Source organism: Rattus norvegicus, chromosome 8 (genome assembly GCF_021556685.1).
Source record: "Rattus norvegicus strain SHRSP/BbbUtx chromosome 8, alternate assembly SHRSP_T2T, whole genome shotgun sequence".
Classification (NCBI taxonomy): Eukaryota; Metazoa; Chordata; class Mammalia; order Rodentia; family Muridae; genus Rattus; species Rattus norvegicus.
In genome coordinates, this window is record NC_141541.1 from 36,743,616 (window position 1) to 36,763,456 (window position 19,841).

The following is a 19,841-nucleotide window of genomic DNA, read 5'->3' on the forward strand; positions in this document are numbered from 1 at the left end:
GCGCTTCCTAGGTAAGCGCTCTACCACTGAGCTAAATCCCCAGCCCCTGACAATGCTTTTTAACTCTTAGTCTGGGGATGTAGCTTCATTGGTAAAGTGCTTGCCCAGTATGCATAAAGCTCTGGGTTAGATCCCTAGTGCCAAACAAACTCGGTGCATTGGCACTTAACTCTGATCCCAGCGGTCCTGAGGTGGAGGCAGGAGGATATGGAGTTAGAGGTAATCCTGGGCTTCATAGATAGTTTGAAGTACATATGTGATCTTAAATTAATACACACACACACACACACATACACACACACACACATCCCTATATTGGTTTGGTAGCACATCTGTACAATTCTAGCCCTTGGTAAGCAGAGGCAGGAGAATTAGGAGTTCGAGGCCAACCTCAGCTACATAGTCACTTCATAGCTAATCTGGAAGAACATATCTGTTTTTTTGTTTTTTTTGTTTTTCTTTTCTTTTTTTCGGAGCTGGGGACTGAACCCAGGGCCTTGCGCTTGCTAGGCAAGCCCTCTACCACTGAGCTAAATCCCCAACCATATCTGTTTTTTTGTTTTTGTTTTTGTTTTTTTTACTTTTTGCTAGATATGGTGACATACCTTTATAGTCTTAACATCCAGAAAACAGAGACATACTTGTCACAAGTTTGAGCCCTGTGTGGTCTAGTAGTTTCCAGACCAACTAGGGCTACAAAGGAAGATTATATTTCAACAAAACAAAACAAAAAGAATTTTTATTCATTTATTTGTTTTTCAGTTCTGGGGATAGAAGCCAGGCCACACACATACACAAAGGCAAGAACTACCACAGGGCTACATCCCCTGGCCCTATCTTGGAGTCACATGTATCTTACCAGTTCAGTGCCTGTTACATTGTTGACATTTCTCTTTGGTGACTGTATAGGAAAAAATTTGGTTTTTCTATACCTTTTTCTGTTATCTTATTCCTGCTTGAAAATTTGGAATGTCTCTGGCTGTCAAATGACTCACTCATTTTTATGGTTTAGGGTCACTTGAGTCTCATTTCTGGTTTCTACTTCTTTGTCTTAGGGTTTCTCTTACTGTAAAGAGACATCATGACCATGGAAAATGACAGTTCTTTATAAAAGAAACCATAAATTGGGGCTGATGTACAGGTACAGAGGTTTAGTTCCTTACTGTCAAGGTGGGAAGCTTGGGGCGTGTAGTCAGACATGGTGCTACAGAAGGAGCAGAGAGTTCTATATCTGGATCAACAGGAGGTGCCTGGCTTGAGCTTCTGAAACCTCAAAGCCTACTATCACAGTGACACAGTTCTCCAAGGCCATACCTACTCCAACAAGGCCACACCCTCCAATAATGTCACTCCCTACGAGCCTCTGGGGGCCATTTTCATTTGACTTACCACAACTCTTGAGTGTTAACCTCATCTTAGTCAAACTCTTTCTCGGTTTTTGGTAGATACCTCTGAGGATAGCGTGTACCAAACAAGATTGTGGGTTCCTTTTCTTTCCTTTTTCCTCTCCTCTCATGTCTTCTCTGTCTTTTACGTGGCACCGTCATCTCTATGCCACATCATCCACTGTGAACCCCTGGAGTCACCCTGGACCTTTTCTCTTTATTGAACGTTAAAGCTTGCCAAGCTTAACCCTCACGGTACAATGTGGTTCAGACGCCATCTTAATTTTCTTTCACTGTTAACAATGTAGGCCAAGCTACTTTCTTTCTTGGAAACCTACCAAAAATTTCTCTGCCTCTGCTCCAGACTCTGTCCTTTTCCTTACATTCCTCATCATAGGGACCAAAGTATTGATAAATGTTTGTCACATATCTTAACATTCTCCTATTAAATGACTCCAGTCCACTTAGTACAGAAGGCAGACCATAACATTTTAACAAGAAGCAAAACCTTTAGCTCGACCCGTGTAAGTGGTTATCTGTCAGGGAAGGTTTTGCCCACAGGGGACATTAAATAGTGTTTAGGGACAGATTGGGTATTGCACCTGGCACCTAGTGGACTGAAGTCTGGATCTTCTAAGCATCCTGTAGAATACAGAACGATTTCAACAATAACATAGTGTATAATCCAGCATGTCTGTAGCACATCATCTGATGTCCGGTTTTCTTCCTTGCTGGTCTTGGTCATTGTATTATAGTCACAATGATTTTCCCCCCTCTTTTTAAAAGACTGTTTAGTTTGTCAACTTATCAGTCAGGCTGTTTAGTGAAGTTGGGCATAGGACACATGGATAATACACGGTAGGCAAGCACTCGATCATGGAACAATGTAGACAGATATTTAGGTTCATAGCAAAATGGTGTATGTGGTCAGAAATGTCCTGTTGAAGTTTCCCACTCCCCCATCTCATAGCTCCATTAACCAACAGCTCCAGTGTGGTGCATTTATTACAGTTGGTGAACGTATACCAACACACTATCCAGAAGGGTTTATTCTTGGTGTACAAATGGTGACGAAAGATGTATTCTCCATTGTGCTGTACAGAGCAGCATCACTGCTGTAAAAGTCCTCTGTGCGTGCATGTTCCTCTGCATATGTTTTTCTCCCTAATAGCTGCATGTCTTCTTACTGTCCTCATAGGTTTGCCTTTTCCCAGAATGTCCGATAGTTAGAATCGTATACTGTGTAGCCTCACCCCTTTTCTCTCTCTGTGTGGGTGTTCACGTGGTACATCTGTTTTATGCTCATGTATGTGTACACGGGTTTGTGCATGGGTGTATATGCAGAGGAGAGTACTGGGTGTCCTGTTCTCTTCTTCTCCACTGTATACCCTTGAGGTAGAGTCTCACTGAAGCTGGAGCAACAATGCTTAGTGCTTCCCACAGTGCTGAGGTTATAGGCCTGTGTGTGACCATGCCAAAGGATTATTTATTTATTGAAAAATAGTGGGTCCTGGGATACAAACCCAGGTCCTTCCACTTGTACAGTCGATGCTTTTAACCATTGGACCCTCTCTCCAGCTCTAATACACCCTCTCCTGCTGGGTTCTTCTGTTTAGTAATGCATCGGAGGCTCTTACGTGTATTTTTGTGGCTAGATAGCTCATTTCCCTTTAGCAGTGAATATACTCTATTGTTTGGATGCACCACAATTCATTTATGCATTCCCTTGCTCAAGGATAGTCTGGTCCTTTCCAAGTTTTGGCAGTTGTGAAGAAAGCTGCTGTAAGCACCCGTGAGCAGGTTTTATGTAGGTCTGTTTTCAAGTCTCTTTTGAGCAGCACCACAGAGCACAGTTGTCAGGACCGTCTGGTAAGAGTGTTTAGTTTCTCAAGGCACTGTCTAATTTCCTCTGTAAGTCGTCATGCTATCTCACATTTCCACTCCCAGTGAGTGAGGGTCCCTATTGTCATCATTTGGTGATGTCAACCCGAACTGATTTTCGCTGTTTTAATGGGCATACAGTGGATGATACTTACTTTTCTACCAGAGTAAAGAAAACACATTTACTCTCTTAGGTATGTATGTATGTATGTGTGTGTGTGTGTGTGTGTGTGTGTGTGTGTATGTATATACATATATATATATATATATATATATATATATATATATATATATATATGCGCTCGCTGTTCCCCTTGATTAAAACGTGCTGTTTTCAAGGGATAGGACCACAGGGCCCTAGGTTCGGTACACAGGACTAAAGAAAAAAGATGCTTCCTCCCAACCCCCCTTTACCCTAGATCTGCACGTCTGTCTTCTTCTCCACCAGAGAAGCCATTGTGGGTACCTGTGTACCCACCACCATCATCCCCTGGGCTTCCACTTCTCCTTCTATCCTTTTCACTTTATTTGATTATGGACTTAGTTCATAGTCATATTATCTATAAATTTTCAAAGAATAAGTGTTTGTTTTCTGTTGGGAAGTTAGAATTTAAAACAGACCCTTTCTTTGTAGTCCAGGCTGGCCTGGATCTCTTGACATAGCTCAGGTTAATCTTGTAGTCATCTTGTCTTCCTCTCTGTTGAAGTTATGAGCCATTATGTCTGGATTCAGGCTTCCTCATCCAGTGCGCACACACGGAGGCCGTAGGTCTACAATTGGTATCTTTTCTGCGACTCCCCACAATATTTGTTGAGACAGGGTTTCTTTTCTTACTGACCTTGGAACTCACATAGAGTAGCTGGCTAGTGACCTAGAACTTACCTGCCTTATGGTTCCTGCTGTTGGAATAATAGACACACTGTCATGCCCAGCCGTTTTAGTGGGTTTTGAGGTTTCAAACTCAGTTCTTTGTGTCTACATAGCAGGTACTTTACCTACCGAGCCATTTCTCCTCCACCAGACCAAATATCTTTATGTTTATTTATAAGAAAGAATCCATTTATTTTTATTTATGTGTGTGTTTTCTCTGCGTGTATGTGTATGCACTGCATGTGTGCCTGGTGCACTCAGAGATCAGAAGAGGGCATGAGATTCCCTGCGACGGGAGTTAATAATGGCTGTGAGCCACCATCCGGGTGCGGGGAGTCAAAGCTGGGTCTTCTAGAAGAGCAGCAAGGGTTCCTAATTGGTGAGCCATCTCCCCAGCCACTCCTCCCCCAATCTTGTAAAAAAGTTAAAAACTTTAAGAAAACCAAACCAACGTTTATTCAGTCAAACTAGAACACAGCTCCCTGCGTTTCTAATATCGCACAGGTCCGTTCACTGGAAAGTCTTTAGCTTCCTGTGGAAGATGGTTATCCTTTTCTCTTCTTAGAAGCTCTTTCCCTTTCTGGGTTAAGTGTATTTTTTTTCTTCACTTATTCCTCAAATCCCAGCATTTAAAAACCTGCCTCTAGGTCCATATCTAACATTTTGGGGCAGTCCTCTTGGTGATCGTACAAAATCTGAAGTTACTAGTCAAGCTAAGGGAAAAAAGGAGTCCCATTGCCTTATAGTGTTTGGATCAGGGTTCGAGAGTTCAGCTTGCCCAGCTGTGTTTGAGAGCATGAGAAAGTAGAGGGGACTAGCTTCTGACCTGATACTTCCTCTCTTCTGTGCCAGGGACATGGATACAGTGTGAGCAAACTGCAGCCCAAACAAACTAAGGCAGCAAGCAGTGTTTTCCTCAGTCATTGGTCTAGCGCTGTACATACTGGTACCCTTGAGAGAACCAATGTAGGGAACAGGTCTGGGCCGACACTGGAGGAAGCAGGCGTGGAGTTCTGGGGTCTTAGTCAAGGGGAAGGCATGTAGGTTGGATACGGACTGATCCTATAGATCCTAAGAGCTGCTGGCCTCAGGACTGAAGCCATAGGAAGGGCTGGTCCGTTTTGTTGTTGTTGTTTTTCTCCACAGAGGGTTTCTCTGTGTATCCCTGGGTGTCCAGGAGCTCTGTCTGTAGACCAAGCTGACCTCCAACTCAGAGGAACCCCCCCTCCCGTCTCTGCCTTCTGAGTGCTGGGCTTAAAGGTGTCCTCCACTTCTTCCTGCTTGGTATAGGGCTTTTTAAAGCCTGAGGCCCAGAATAGGAGTCCTTGTTGATTAGGTCCAGGGTGGTGCTGATCTGTCTGTGTCAGACTGGATCAGTCTTGTTTACTGCACTTGTTTACTGGGAAGTGCCCCCCACTCCCTGCCCCCATTGGACCTGGGGCCTGACTTAAATGTGTTCTAACTGGTGAGCCGTGCAGTGTGCTGAGTGTACACAGGTGGACTAGAAATACTGCTTCCCCAGTCCTCAGAGGGGGCTGTCAGGGACAGAGTAGTAAGAACTAGGTTGATCATATTTGGACTCCAGCGGCGCGACCTATTTACCCCAGGGTGCCTGCGCCAGTACCGTCATTTCTCTTATGTATCACAAGGTGAGAAAGGCTGATAGGTGACTGCACAAGTCTCACAGTACCAGGCATTTTATGTACAGCCTTAAAGGCATTTTAAACGAATCCCTTTTTTTGGTGACACCTGACTATGTTAGAGCTGTCAAAGTAGGTTTTTTTCCCTTCTCCTTATTAATGAGGAAATAAATCCAGGTTAAATGACTTGTCTAGCAACGGATTCTCACTCAAGTAGGCCACCTGAAACTAGAACTCCATTCCTTTACTCTTTTTTTTTTTTTTTGGAATATTCTTTCTACTAACCCAAATAGCGTTCCTTACCCCTTTTTCTTTTTCTTTCTTTGCCCCCAAATCACCTCCACCAGATTTTTCTGCTCTTCCTCCTTCTCTTCTTTCTCCTCCTCCTTTTTTTTAATTTTTATTTTTTTATTACAGCATTGCTATCCTATTTTTTTTTCTCCTCATTTTGAGATAGGTTTTTTCTGGCTGTCCCAAAACACACCCCCTCTGTAGATCCCTCTCTGTAGAATCCTCTCTGTGGCCTCAAACTCATAGATCCACCTGCCTCTGCCTCCCAAGTGCTGGGAGTAAAGGCATGCAGAACCAGTGCTGGGCCCTAATTTTCATGATATAGTCTCTTTATTTTTTGACCTGAATATAAAGCATATTTAATACATATTAAATGAGATTTTATTTTAAAATATATAATTTTGTGAGATTTGACAATTGATTTAGCATCTTTAAACTTGATTCTGTATGTTAGCTGTGTTTACTGCTTTCTTTCTTAGGTTGGTATTATATTTGGTTGTTATAGTAATATTTGTCTGAAATAGTCTGTCTTAGTTAGGGTTTTACTGCTGTGGACAGAAACCATGACCAAGGCAACTCTTATAAAGGACAACATTCAATTGGAGCTGGCTTACAGGTTCAGAGGTTCAGTCCATTATCATCAAGGTGGGAGAGCATGGCAACATCCAGGCAGGCATGGTGCAGGAGGAGACAAGTCAAGTGTTCTGCATCTTGATGAGACTAGCCAAGAGAAAACTGTCTTCCAGACAGCTAGGAGGAGGGTCTCAAAGCCCATACCACAGTGACATAATTCCTCCAATAAGGCCATACCTCCTAATAGTGCCACTCCGTGGGCCAAGCGTATTCAAACACCTGAGACTTTGGGGTCCAAATCCATTCAAACCACTCTATGGTCATTCTAAAGTATTTATAAAAGGTGAAAGTGCATTAAGGTTGCATAAACTAGTTATAAGGACTGACACTTAAATGTAAATTTATTTATTTTTCACTGATGCATGCTTCTATTAATCCTTACAGTGTCCTTTCATTCAGTTCTGTTGTTGTAAAAATATAAAAAATAAAAAAGGTATATCATTGCCTTTTACCTCGGTGCCCCAAGATATCTGCTAGATACCTTGGCAGAAACACATCCCAACTTCTCGGCGGCCCTGTGTTTCCTGCTGCCACACACTTTCCTACACTCAAATCGACACATAAAAGAGCACACAACACAATAATCTTTGACCCAATTGGTAAGATATAATTGCTCACCTAAACATACAAAGCCCAGTACCATCCATCCCTTAAGAGCATTTGTAACAACCTGTAAATGTACAGTGTGGAATCTTAACGTCACCTGCCATGTTGTCCTGCCATGGCTTCTCTCTCTCCCTCTCCTCTCCTCCTTTCCGTTCCAGTCTCCTCCTCTTCCTTCAAATTCTCTCCCGCCCATCCTTCCTTCTCCTCCAATGACAGGCCTCCTTCTGTCCTGTACCTGCCCCTCACCTGTACTTTACAAATTCAGTGGGGAGAAGTTTCTGGTGAAGTCACCTGATTCCTGAGTATGTGACTAGGCCCGCTGTCCTTGGGGCAGTGGAATTAGCACCAAAATACAGATAACTCCAGGGCAAACCACAGCAACCTTGAAGCCATCTTGATGCTGGTGGTTGCTTTCTCCGCTCTGCTAGGGAGAGGGAAGATTCAGAACACAGGTCTGGGACCAGCGACTTGAAATGTTGCTTTTCCTCAGGATCACTTTGCAAACCCTGTGATTTATAAGTACTGAATCTGGCCTGGGGAAGACTGTTTTTCAGATTTCTCTTTCCATTTTCAGTAATTAATTCTCTGATATACTCATGAGCAGAAGACACCCCCCCTGCTTATCTGTCAAAGACTTACCTGGAAAGAAATGTCAGTCGTGCGTGCCAAGGTTCAGAAACTCTGCTCAGAATTTCCAGTAGTCAGCACATCCCTGCCTCTGCCCACCTGCCCTTTCATTGCCGAATCAGGGTGATAGGCTGCAGACCGTTAGGAGCTTAAACCTCCTTGTGGTGCTAGGGATCAAACCCAGGGTCTGTCTAGTCAAGTACTCTACCACTGAGCCACACTTTTAGGGAAAGACTCAGAGACTTACTGTTAAACGGTTTGTAAGTGGGGAGTGTTAGGCCTTTTATGTGCTAGTGCTTATTTCATAACTTTTAATTGGAAAAGTTGAACTGGGGCTCATAGCTGAGCTGGCCTTTGTAGACTGACATGGTGATCTGTGAGAAGAGATTTAAGGGACTAGTGATTTGTAACCACAGGCTTTTCCATCCTGTCTCTTATTCCCCAAAAATAACAACTCCGAGACTTCTTATATGTGAGTAAATGCCCAGGCCAATAGTTTTGGTTTGTTTCTGCCAGCTCCTAACTCAATCATCCCACTTCAGCTAGTCCCAGTCATGCCACGTGGTTAGTCACCTCTCCTCAGGTTCATGCATCTGACTCCACAGTGCTAGGGACAAATCCCATGCACTTGACTGTTTCCCAGAAACCCTGCCGCCCCTGCCAGATGACCCACTTTCTAATCCTGCCTCAGCTCATATATATGCATATGTGTGTGTATATATATACACACACACACACACACACACACACACACACATACACACATACACACACACACACACACACACACACACACACACACACGATGTTTTGATCACACTTATCATTATTCTCCTCTTTCTCCCAATCCCTCTGGACCCTTTCAAAAAGTCTTCCATATACTTTAATGTCTTCATTTTTTTATATGTCCAACTGAGTTTAATTAAGTTGCTTGCATGAGCTTGCACGGGGCAGGGGTTATTAACTAGCACAGGCAGCTTACCTGTGGATAATGCTGCTGATAAAAAAGGACTCCCCCTACTCCCATCCCAAGCAGCTATTGGCTGCCAGTAGCTCCTCATCGAGGCATGGGGCCTCATGTCTCCCTTCCACAGCCGTGTTAGAATGCGGACGGGCTATAGCTTGCGGGTCACGTGGCTGCAAAGTAGCTGCAGCTGCTGCGAGTTCCTGTGTACAGAACATTTCATAGCACCCCTCCTCATCCTTTACTCCTCCTCTGCAATGTTTCCTGAGCCTTGGTGAGCTGGGGGTGGCGGGGTGGTGGCGGTCGTACAGATAGAGGGTTAGGACTGAGCACTCGGTCGTTACTTAGCACTCTGGTGAGTTAGTTTCTTCAGTAACCGCTGCCCTATGAGAAGAGAGGCTTCTCTGACGAACTTGAGAACAACAGGAATCCGTGGGTATGGACATACGTGCTTAGAAGATAGGTTGACCACGTGCCCATTAATAGAACCACAGTAGTAGGTTTCCTTTAGGTCCTATAACCTCCCCAGCCTTCGACCAGGTTTACACAACAGGCATGATTTCTTCGCTGCGGAGCAGGCTTCAAATCCACTTAGAAATCGACTATCCCTATAAAAATCATGCCACTGCTGTTCTGGTGGGTATCTCTTGCCTGTCGGGTTGGTACTGCGGCACACAGTGTGCGCACCTGGGTACGGCCATTGTTGACTTTTTTTTTTTATTAACTCCAGAGTCCTGCATGACAGCTTCTAGCCCATGAGAGCTAGCTTGCACATGGTTGTCCCGTGTACAGACTGTTTCCAGCTGGATCCCTCTGTATTCTGGAACTCCGCTGTGTGGTGTGCTCCCAACAGGCCTCACCATCTGGTTTTAGTGAACAACCAGGAGTAGAGGCAACAGTTTATATTATTTTGGGGTTTCTAGGGGGCGTCTCTAACCAGTGGCTCTTAGCGGGGTCCTTTGTAGGTTGCAGTGGTTCAACATTAGATTTTTCCTGTACCTGTTTCTGCGTACCACAAATGTGCCTGGTTCCTGCAGAGGCCGGATGAGGGCATTGGATCCCTTGGGACTGGAGTTACAGTTGAGAGCTGCCGTGCGGGTGCTGAGAATCTAATCCGAGTCCTAGAAGAGGTGTTGGTGCTCTTAACAGCCGAGCCATCTCTCCAGCCCCCTAAGTCAAGACATTTTAACAGGCGTTTTCTCTTTTCTGCTGTTTCTGAGTCGAAGGCATGGCCAGAGCATCCCAGTTGTTTTCGGTGCCTTCTGCAGGCTTGGTATTGTAGTCCCTTGATCCAGATACCCACATCTACCTCCTTAAATTTCAATTTCATCGTGTCAGTTTAAGCAGTCAAGAGCCACCATAATTATCTAGGTGCTTACTCCCTTTAAGTAAGCTCTCTAGCTTCCAAGAGAATCCTTTAAAAGATACCCACCAGGATTTAAGATTCCCTTTCATTAAACGAGAAATTAATAGCTACTTTAGTTACTAGTACTCGTCATTGGTAACAAACATTTAATTATTATTGACAGACTAGGAACCCGTTCAAAACCTTCTTAGGTGTTACCTGCTTTAATCTCACAAGTGTCCTGCCAAGTACTTAGCACAGTGTCTGTGGTAAGATGTGCACGTGTAAAATGTCCTCCCTGTGCAGCTTGTGGAGGAGCACCTGAGTGTAGCACAACTGAGCCCTGGATGTTTTCTTCTTACTTCCTTGAGTTTATTTACAATGAGAGCTAGGAGATGCCTCTGTGACCGTGTAAAAGAGTAGCATATTGTCTACTAAATAATCTAGAATATTTAAGATTGTATTATCAATATTCTAGAAATCATTTAGTGAAAAATGTTTGAAGCCAAAATTGCTTTGATTAAGAGAACCAGTTCTTATCTTAGCTGTTTGCTCTGTGTAGGAAGCAATTTTCATGTATTTATTTGCTTAACAGTATTTCCTGAAGACTATCTGATAAGTTTTTCCTAGTTGCTGAGCCTGGGTGAGAGTTGGAGGGAAAAGAAAAACCTTCTTCCTTTTTATTGGCTTTATTTCTTTCACCATTTCTGTGTAAACAAAATGAGGACCAGGTTTCCTTCTGTGGAAAAGCGGTTTCTTGTAACCGGAGCTTTGCCTTGTAGAGCAGCCTCCTCAGAGGTAGGAAGGGAAGTCTGAGCTGGAGTAGAATTTCACAAAATCCTTCATATTACTTTTAGCCTCTTCAGTGACACAAAAACATTAGGATATTCTTACCACGTTGAGGATATGGATTGTACTAGAAACAGAAAACACTCTTGGTTAATCAACTTTATAAAAGTGACAGTGGTTTGCAGGTATTTCTTACTCCCCTACCATGTGCGTGTGTGTGCGCGCTCGCATACACGCACGCACACATACACAGACACAGACGCAAACATACAGATACACACATACACACAAAGAGACACACAGACATACACACATAGACATACACATAAAGGAATGCAGAGATATACACAGACATCACACACACACACACACACACACACACACACACACACACACACACACTGGAACTCAGATTTCTGCCTATTTCTGCCACAGGCATTGGCATTAGAGGCAAATGCAACCGTGCCTGGCTCTTGATTACTGAATATTATGCCATAAAATCTTGCATAATTTTCCCTTTTTACTTTAGTTTTTAAAAAATTTTTTAACACAATCCAGAAGCATAGTAGATTTGATTTCAGCAGTGTTTCTGCGGCCTTTGCAGTGTGATCTTTGTGTCCCAGTTTTAGGGCTTTCAGCTGTATTTCTCTTCACTTTACATTCATTAAAATAAAAAAAATTATAAAAGATCGGGCTTATTTTCTCAGTGGACTTCTGTGTTTCCCACACCGCTGGGGTTTCAAATAGTATTTCCATCCTTGTAGAAGTGTTTGCATTGGTTAGGAGGTGTGGAAAGTTTTCATGGTCCTTCCTAACTTTGCGCTCTCAAAGCTCTCTGACCGTCCGGGCCACAGTTGAGGACTTTGGTGTTCCTGTAGAGGTTTGCAGTGTGACTGCAAAAAATATGTACTTTAGAGATGCTCAGGTAACCTTCTCTTTGATTAGTCACTGCCTAATTTTTGGGAGAACTTTTTAAATTAATTATCCAGCTGTAATAAAGCAATGTAGATTTTGGACTTTTTTTTATTAGCTTGTGAAAGTAATAGGAATTTGCTCTTAAAAAGTGCTGAATATATGCAGTTTAGTCAATTAAGCTTTTCTTATTAAAGTATATAAAGAAAGCCAGCATTACTTTTAATCTAAATAAAATTATCAGTTATAAAAGCTGATTTTTAAAAGACTTTCCTATTGTAAAATTAACGTAATGGCTTTTAAGATTCTTTCTTTCTGAAATGTTTTTGGGTCAGAGTCTTACTGTATAGTTTTGGCTGTGCTGGAACTCACTGTCTGCACCTGGCTAGTCTTGAACTCACAGAGGACTGCCTGCCTCTGCCTCCACAGTGCTGGGATTAAAGGTGTACATCCCTACATCCAGTTAACTTACGATTTTTAAATTTAGCTACATTCATTATTACTTTGTAAGAAAAAAAATAACTAACATTTATATCTCATAATATAAGGGACTATAATACATTTCTTTAGTCTTTGTTACGTATAATTTATATAAATATGAGGTTAAAAAAGAAAACCCTCAGATAAACGAAGCTAACAAAAGCTGTCAAGACAATACTGTAAGAAGCATGATAGCTATAAGGACTTATAAAGCCATTTATGTTGATGATTGTGTTTGACTAGAATTATTACCTTATGCCCAGGTAAATAAATGACCTCACTTCACAAAAGGGGCTTGATAGCTTAGAGTTGAAGCGTTCTTGCTTAGGCAGGTTTCAGATGCAGCCCAGGCTGCAGTCATCATAGCCCATTTCACTGGAGGGATGGGGACAACAGTCTGTTTGTAACAGCCATGGGACTGAGTACAAAGAAGCCAGTGACCTCTGGTCTTCTGTGGCTGTGCATATGAAGGGGGGATTGTTTGAGGAGGAGAAAAGCTGCCAGTAGACTTGGGGTAGTCTTTCTCCTTGTTTTCTGCTGAATTCTTTAATGACCCTACTCCAGAAAAACATAAAAGTCAGAAAGTCTCACTGGAAGAAATTACTAATAGTCTCAGAAGAATCTTGGGTCTGGACAGCAGAATATAATTAGATATTCGTATTCCAAAGGGAGTGATCATTAAAAACATTGTCTCTCCCTGAAAAATGGCAACATTAATTATTGCTGGTTTATATGCTCAGAAGGATGGTGCATGCCTGTGGCTTCTTCCACAGCGGTTCTTGGTATGCTCCACTTTAAAGCTGCCTTCCAGTTCCAGCCCTCCAGAAGCCCTGAATCTGGGTCACACTAATTCCTTGGCATTTTTATTACATTGTTTAAACATTGGGCATTATTCTGAGGCTAAGACCTATAAATATTTGTCAGGTGAGCGAATTGCTGATGGCAGTTTCAGTACTTACTCTGTTCTCCCTTTTTTCTTCCAAGGTGATTAGTAAAAATTTCCCTATGCAAGGATAGGGTAAATAAAATAACATGTCTTTTTGCGGATACCATATCAAATAGGGATCTGCAAGTGACAGGGCAGCTCAGCCTTTGGTAACACTGCTCTTGGTCGTCTTAGTTATATATTTGGATATACTATACATCACTAGTGATCAAGTTTGGGGCAATATTAGAAGCCTGTAATTAAAGCCTGTAATTTTCTGTTGTCCTTGGAAACAGTTTAGGGAAGATGTTGGACAAGACGTTGTTTTGATTTATATCTTCTTATAGCTGTCTTTCCCATGATTAATAAAAAGAGATGCTTGTATTTGAAATTAAAGCCCTCATTTATCACAAATACTGTGTGCTTTTTGGTGCAGTTTCTCCCCCATCAATGATGCATCTGTACATGTATTTTTACATGCATTTAGGTAGTTTTCTTTATTTTTTTCTTTATTTTTTTTTTTGGAGCTGGGGACCGAACCCAGGGCCTTGCGCTTCCTAGGTAAGCGCTCTACCACTGAGCTAAATCCCCAGCCCCTTTTATTTTTTTTTTAAGATTTATTTATTTATTTTACATGGGCACACTCTAGCTGTCTTCAGACACACCAGAAGAGGACATTAGATCCCATGACAGATGGTTGTGAGCCACCATGTGGTTGCTGAGAATTGAACTCAGGACCTCTGGATGAGCAGTCAGTGCTCTTAACCTCTGAGCCATCTCTCCAGCCTGGTAGTTTTCTTTATAACTAATAGTAGGTACCAGGCCTTGATGTAGAGGTTAGGTTATAGTGCAGAAATCTATAGTAGCATATTGCATAGCTGGAGTCTTGGAATGGATCCTGCCATCATTAGCTTTGTCTTAGAAGGGGGCATGATAGGGAGAAGGAGGGAAAAGTTAGTATGGTAGATATGGTAAGAGAGTGGTTAACATTCCAGTGTTTTGAAATAGATTATTGAAATATATATCTCAATCAAAAGTTTAACATAAACGTTAAAACTAGTTTATATTTAGAGAATCCTAGCCATCATATTCATGAAAGATCATTTGGCAATTTATCTTCAATTAATGATTGATTAGCTGTTACAAAATGAACTCTTAACATTCTCTATGCCTCTTTTAAAGGCCTGAGACAGGGTGGTCCCCAGGCATCAGAGGTGCTAGAGGTAGGGGTTGAGGAGGATGAACAAGGGTATAAGGTCCACACTGCTGTAGACAGCAGCCCTTAACACAGTCTAAAGGCGATGGACGAGAAGCTGAACTTAGGGGCCGGATCTTCAGGCATCACATGGTTTTATTGTCTGGTAGAAGGTACCATCCTTAAGTGGCTGTAGATTAATACAAAACAAAACAAAAAAACTAAACTCAACATATTTGGGGTAACTTGTATATCTTTGCTTGAACATTATATTTGGTTTGTTCAAATTAAAATTAGCCCCATGATATGCATGTTAGTGTTTTAGTGTGATAGCTGTTTAAGAGGCAACAAGTAAACTATAGTACAGAACAGAGAATACATGCGACAGAATGCCATAAAATGACTGAATTATATCAAATGAGTTGAGTATTCAACTCTCCCCTACCTCGAGTCTGGGGATGAGTCTATGGCTTGGCAAATTCTGTGTGAGAAAGCTCCACCCCAACCCTTTGAATACTCCCTGGTATGATTCAGTGGTCGGATGCTTGCCCAGCATGTACAAAGCTCAGGATTGAAAGGAAAATGAACACGAAGCATGTTAAATTACCATTGTACACAAAAATAGTAATTTTGAGTTAATCTACTTAATTAAAACGGACGGGTTATGTAAGGGGAAAATCCAGAAGAGTACCGAAGTGTTTAGGGAGCACTGGCTGATTGTAGAGTTATTCCTATGTTGTGTTTTGATATCTGCATGTCAGGAGACAGTGCCACATGATAGCACTCTGTACCACAGTACTGCATGGCAGCATCCATTGGCTGAACCAACTGTGGATGTCACCTTTTTGAAAGAAAAAAAAAAAGCTTTTGTGCTGAACAAGTCCAGACTTTTTCTTGTCGACATTCCCTAAACGATATAATCTAACAACTATTTACATAGTTTATTTTATCTTACCTTTTAAGACAGGGTCTCTCTGTAACCCTGACTATGTAGACCAGGCTAGCCTTGAACTCAGAGATCCTCTTGTCTCTGCTTCTTGAGTGCTGGGAATAAAGGCATGTATAAGTGTTATTATTATTATATTATTTATTTATTATTGTTAGTTGTTATATTATTATTTATATAATACTGGGACATCTGAAATAGTCTACAGAAGATTTAAGTGTCTAAAAAGTCAAGCAAAATATTATCCATTTTGTATAAGGATTTGTGCACACATATATTTTGGAATCATGGGAACCATTCCCTTCTGTGTATTGAGGGACAGCCATATTTAGTTTTATGAACTGGACGATGATAAATTAATATGGGTAAGGGTAATCTTGGGTCAGAAAAGCTCAGATTGAAAACTTAGTGTTTATCTTGATATATCACAAAATTAATATTCTTCTCCCTACTTAAGAATTTATGTTTTCCCCCAGATTTATTCTGTTCGTATGAATGTTTTGCTTGTGTCTATGGATGTGAACTGTGTGTGTGACTGGTGCCTGTCGAGGACAGAAAAGTTGCCAGCTCTTCTGGAATTGGACTTGCAGATGTCTGTGAGCCACTACGTGAGTACAGGGAGAAAACTTGGATCCTCTGCAAGTGCTCTTAATTCTTGAGCCGTCTTTCTAGGCCCCACAGCCCACCCTTACTATTGATTGATTAATTGATTGATTGATTGAATGACTATTTTGCCTGCATATATGTCTGTGTATCACGTGTATGCTTGCTACCCTTGGGTATCAGAAGAGGGCACATTGGCACTCCTGGAACTCTAGTTATAGATGACTGCGACCCAGCCTATGGGTGCTAGGAATTGTACCCAGGTCCTCTGGAAGATCAGCTGGTGTTCTTAACTGCTGAGTCATGTCCCCAGCTCTTAGTCACATTGTGTTTTGATCCACCATTGACTTACTGCATTAAGAAATACTGTAGAAAACGCACTCAACTCTTTGGTATAGTTATTTGGTTAAATGACCTGAAATCAGACACTCTGGACACCAAGTCCCCCTGCCCAGCCATTTAGTTATGGGGCTGGTGCTGTTACAGTTCCCCTCATGAGAAATAGTGTATTAAAAAAAAAAAAAAAACCAGAGCTTTGGGGAAAAAAATGGTTGGAGAATTATACCACAGAAAACTTGTGGGGCTGTGAGTCATGACTTGTCAGTTGTTAGAGAAATATGCTCAGTTGGCAAACACATTCGGCACACATCTCAGCAGTGGCAGTCATCCCGTGAGCCTTTCTTACCCCAACACCTACCCCTTTGTCACTCCATGATTTGTTAGCTTTTTTTTTTTCCCCAGCTGGGATCGCCATGTGGCAGTCTCAAACCTGGGTCAGTGAGACAGAAGTAGAAATCGTGGATGAAGCCACAGTTTTGTTTTTCTTTCTGCCCCTCTGAGTACTGACTGGGATTACAGGTATGGACTGCCACACCCAACTCCCTCAAGCCAATTTCTTGTTCCTTCTGCCTAGATATAGTACATGGTGACATGGTGTTCTGGAAATGTCAGGAAAGGCCGAAGAATTAGCCTTTATACAGGCTAGGAAATGAATGTGTATGTTTGTTTGTTTGTTTTTTTTTTCCCCTGGTGTAGGAGCTGAGCATAAGGTTGAACATTTGCTTGATGGCTTTGTGTCTGAGGAGCACTGTCCCCGTCTTAAATAGTAACCTTGAACTACAAGGCCAAGTGCCAGCAAGTGCCTCCTTCCAAACTTACATTTTATGGGAAGAATAAACCTTTATAAAAGTAGTTTTTTTTTTTTTTTTTTTTACAATTAGTGTGTAGATTTGCTCGTGTTGTGTATGACTGTGAGCATGTGTGCCACTGTTCATGTGTGGAGGGCAGAGGACAACCTGGTTGCATGGATTCTCATTTTACCTTCACATGGGTTTGGAAGATAAAAATTCTCAGCTTGGAAGGTGTTTTCTCAATTAGTGATCAAGGGATTGGAGGGCCCATTGTGGGTGGTGTCATCCCTTTGGCTCGTAGTCCTGAGTTCTGTAAGAAAGCAAGCAGTGGGGGTGTGGGGTTGAGTTGGGGGTCGGGGGAAGGACAGCAGCGGGATGCAAGCTGAGCAAGGCAGGGGAAGCAAGCCAGTAAGCAGCATCCCTCCATGGCCTCTGCATCAGCTCCTGCTTCCTGACCTGCTTGAGTTCCTGTCCTGACTTCTTGTGATGATGAACAGCAACATGGAAGTGTAAGCTGAATGAATCCTTTCCTCCCAGCTTGCTCCTTGGTCATGATGTTTGTGCAGGACTAGAAACTCTGACTAAGACAGAAAGTAAGCTCCCTGACCTTTTATAAGAAGTACATTGTTCCAATCCATTTTCACTATGAGGTATGCCTAGGGTTCAACAAAGTTAGAGATAAGCATGAGGCTCTAGGGTAGTCTTTCCCCTCGCTGGGGGCTGTGCCTGCTTGTCTCAAAACTCTGAAAGCTGGAAAGCTGCAGGCAGTGTACCATGTGACTGCTCTCCATCAGGAAAGGAACAGTCTCAAGCTCTGTGTCACAATGAGGTGAGGAATTAGAGAAGAGCCTATGCTAGATTATGAATCTCCATAAAAGTCTTGGCCTATGGGAAAAGAGAGCAGGGGTTTCTGTGATCAGGGACTTAAAAACTATTGTCTTACACCAGTCAGCACACCAGCCATTTTTGCCTTCTCTCTATCCTGGCACCCAATTCTGCAGAATAGTGTATTAAAAAATGTTTTCATTTTCACTAGTGTTGAGCTGGCTATTACAGAGAGAGGACTTTATTTCCCACACATCTGAGCCATCTTTCCTGCCTTTACTTTGTGGAAGCCATTGTAATTTAGATTTCCTTTTATGTGTCTTTAACCATTGTCCCTAATGTATAAAAGAGTTTCTATGTCCCGATGACATGTTTCAGGAAACTTGGAGACTTCTGATTTTAATTTGCAAGAGATTTTTATCCTGGAATTTTGGAACTGCTTCTTTTAGACTTGATTGAACAGGCTTGACGTCCAGCCAGGTGGAAACTGGCTACTTGCAGGAGACTTGAGAAATGCAAGAGGTGTTTAGAAATAGGCCGTGGTATTTCCCACTATCATTTTTTAAGTGTCTGGTTTCATCTACTCACCATAACCTGTAGAAACTATAGCACTGCCGGGAGTATTGGTAATTACAGCACAATCAGGGTCAGTCTGGACTTGTCACAGACAGGAGCTTTCGGTCCTCATCCTCTTGATGGCACATGTCCAGTGTTGTTTTTTTCTATACGTTAACGGGTTCCAAGTTCACCATGATGAGTGCATTGCTCCACAGCTGCAGCCTGAACATGTACGTGCAATTAGGATCCACTCACGGTTGCTGTAATCACCTTGTTGCCTCGGTGGGTTTCAGGTTCTCAACTCTCAACAGTGGGAATTAGTTCTTGCCTGTTTCAGACTCTGTATACTGGAGCTGTATAGAGCCTACATTTTGTACCTCTGGCTCCTTTTGTTTGGCGTCGGTATTATTATATGTAATTATACACTATCCTTATTGGTGTATAGCATCCCATTATGTGAAGATACCCTGTTGGTGGGCATTCTGGTTGTTTCCTGTCTTAATTATTGTGAATGTTGTGGCTAAGAATATTCTGGTACATGTGTTTTGGTAATTGTATGTTGGTTAATATATTGTATTGTGTGTATACTTCAGAGTAGACTAGCAAGATGAGAGGGTGTCAGCAACACAAACAGTTCTTACCTCTGGTTCTTACTAGCACCTGTTCTTAACGCCATTCTAGTCTTGTGAGATGTCTGTACATGTCTTACTTTTCTGTTGGTTTGCTTTTCTAATTGTTGGGGTAGCCTTTTTTTTTTTTTAAGATTTATTTATTTATTTTATGTATGCAAGTGCACTGTCTCTCCCTTCAGACACACCAGAAGAAGGCATTGGATCTCATTACAGATGACTGTGAGCCACCATGTGGTTGCTGGGAATTGAACTCAGGACCTCTGGAAGAGCAGTCAGTGCTCTTAACCATTGAGCCATCTCTCCAGCTCCTGCTTTTTTTTTTTTTTTAAATACAGCAGGTTATAATTTTTGTCAGCTATTTATGTTATATTGTGACATATCTTTTCTTACTCTTTCACTATTTTAAATGTTTTCTATTTCTTTATTTGTTTATATATTTATTATTATTTTTTGATCAGATAGGGTTTGATTTCATGTATTTCAGGCAGGATTCGAGCTTGCTGTGTCTCACAGAATGACATTTAGCTTTGATTTTCTTCCCTCAGCTAGCTCCCTAGTGCTGGGATTACAGACAATAAGCTACTGTAATACTTGGTTTATGTA

The 19,841-nt window shown here is 42.0% G+C and overlaps 1 protein-coding gene across 4 annotated transcripts in view; it reads left to right on the forward strand.

The window, feature by feature from the left end:
• Arhgap32 (Rho GTPase activating protein 32) overlaps positions 1-19,841 on the forward strand; it is a 257,921-nt gene that overhangs the window by 24,819 nt on the left and 213,261 nt on the right.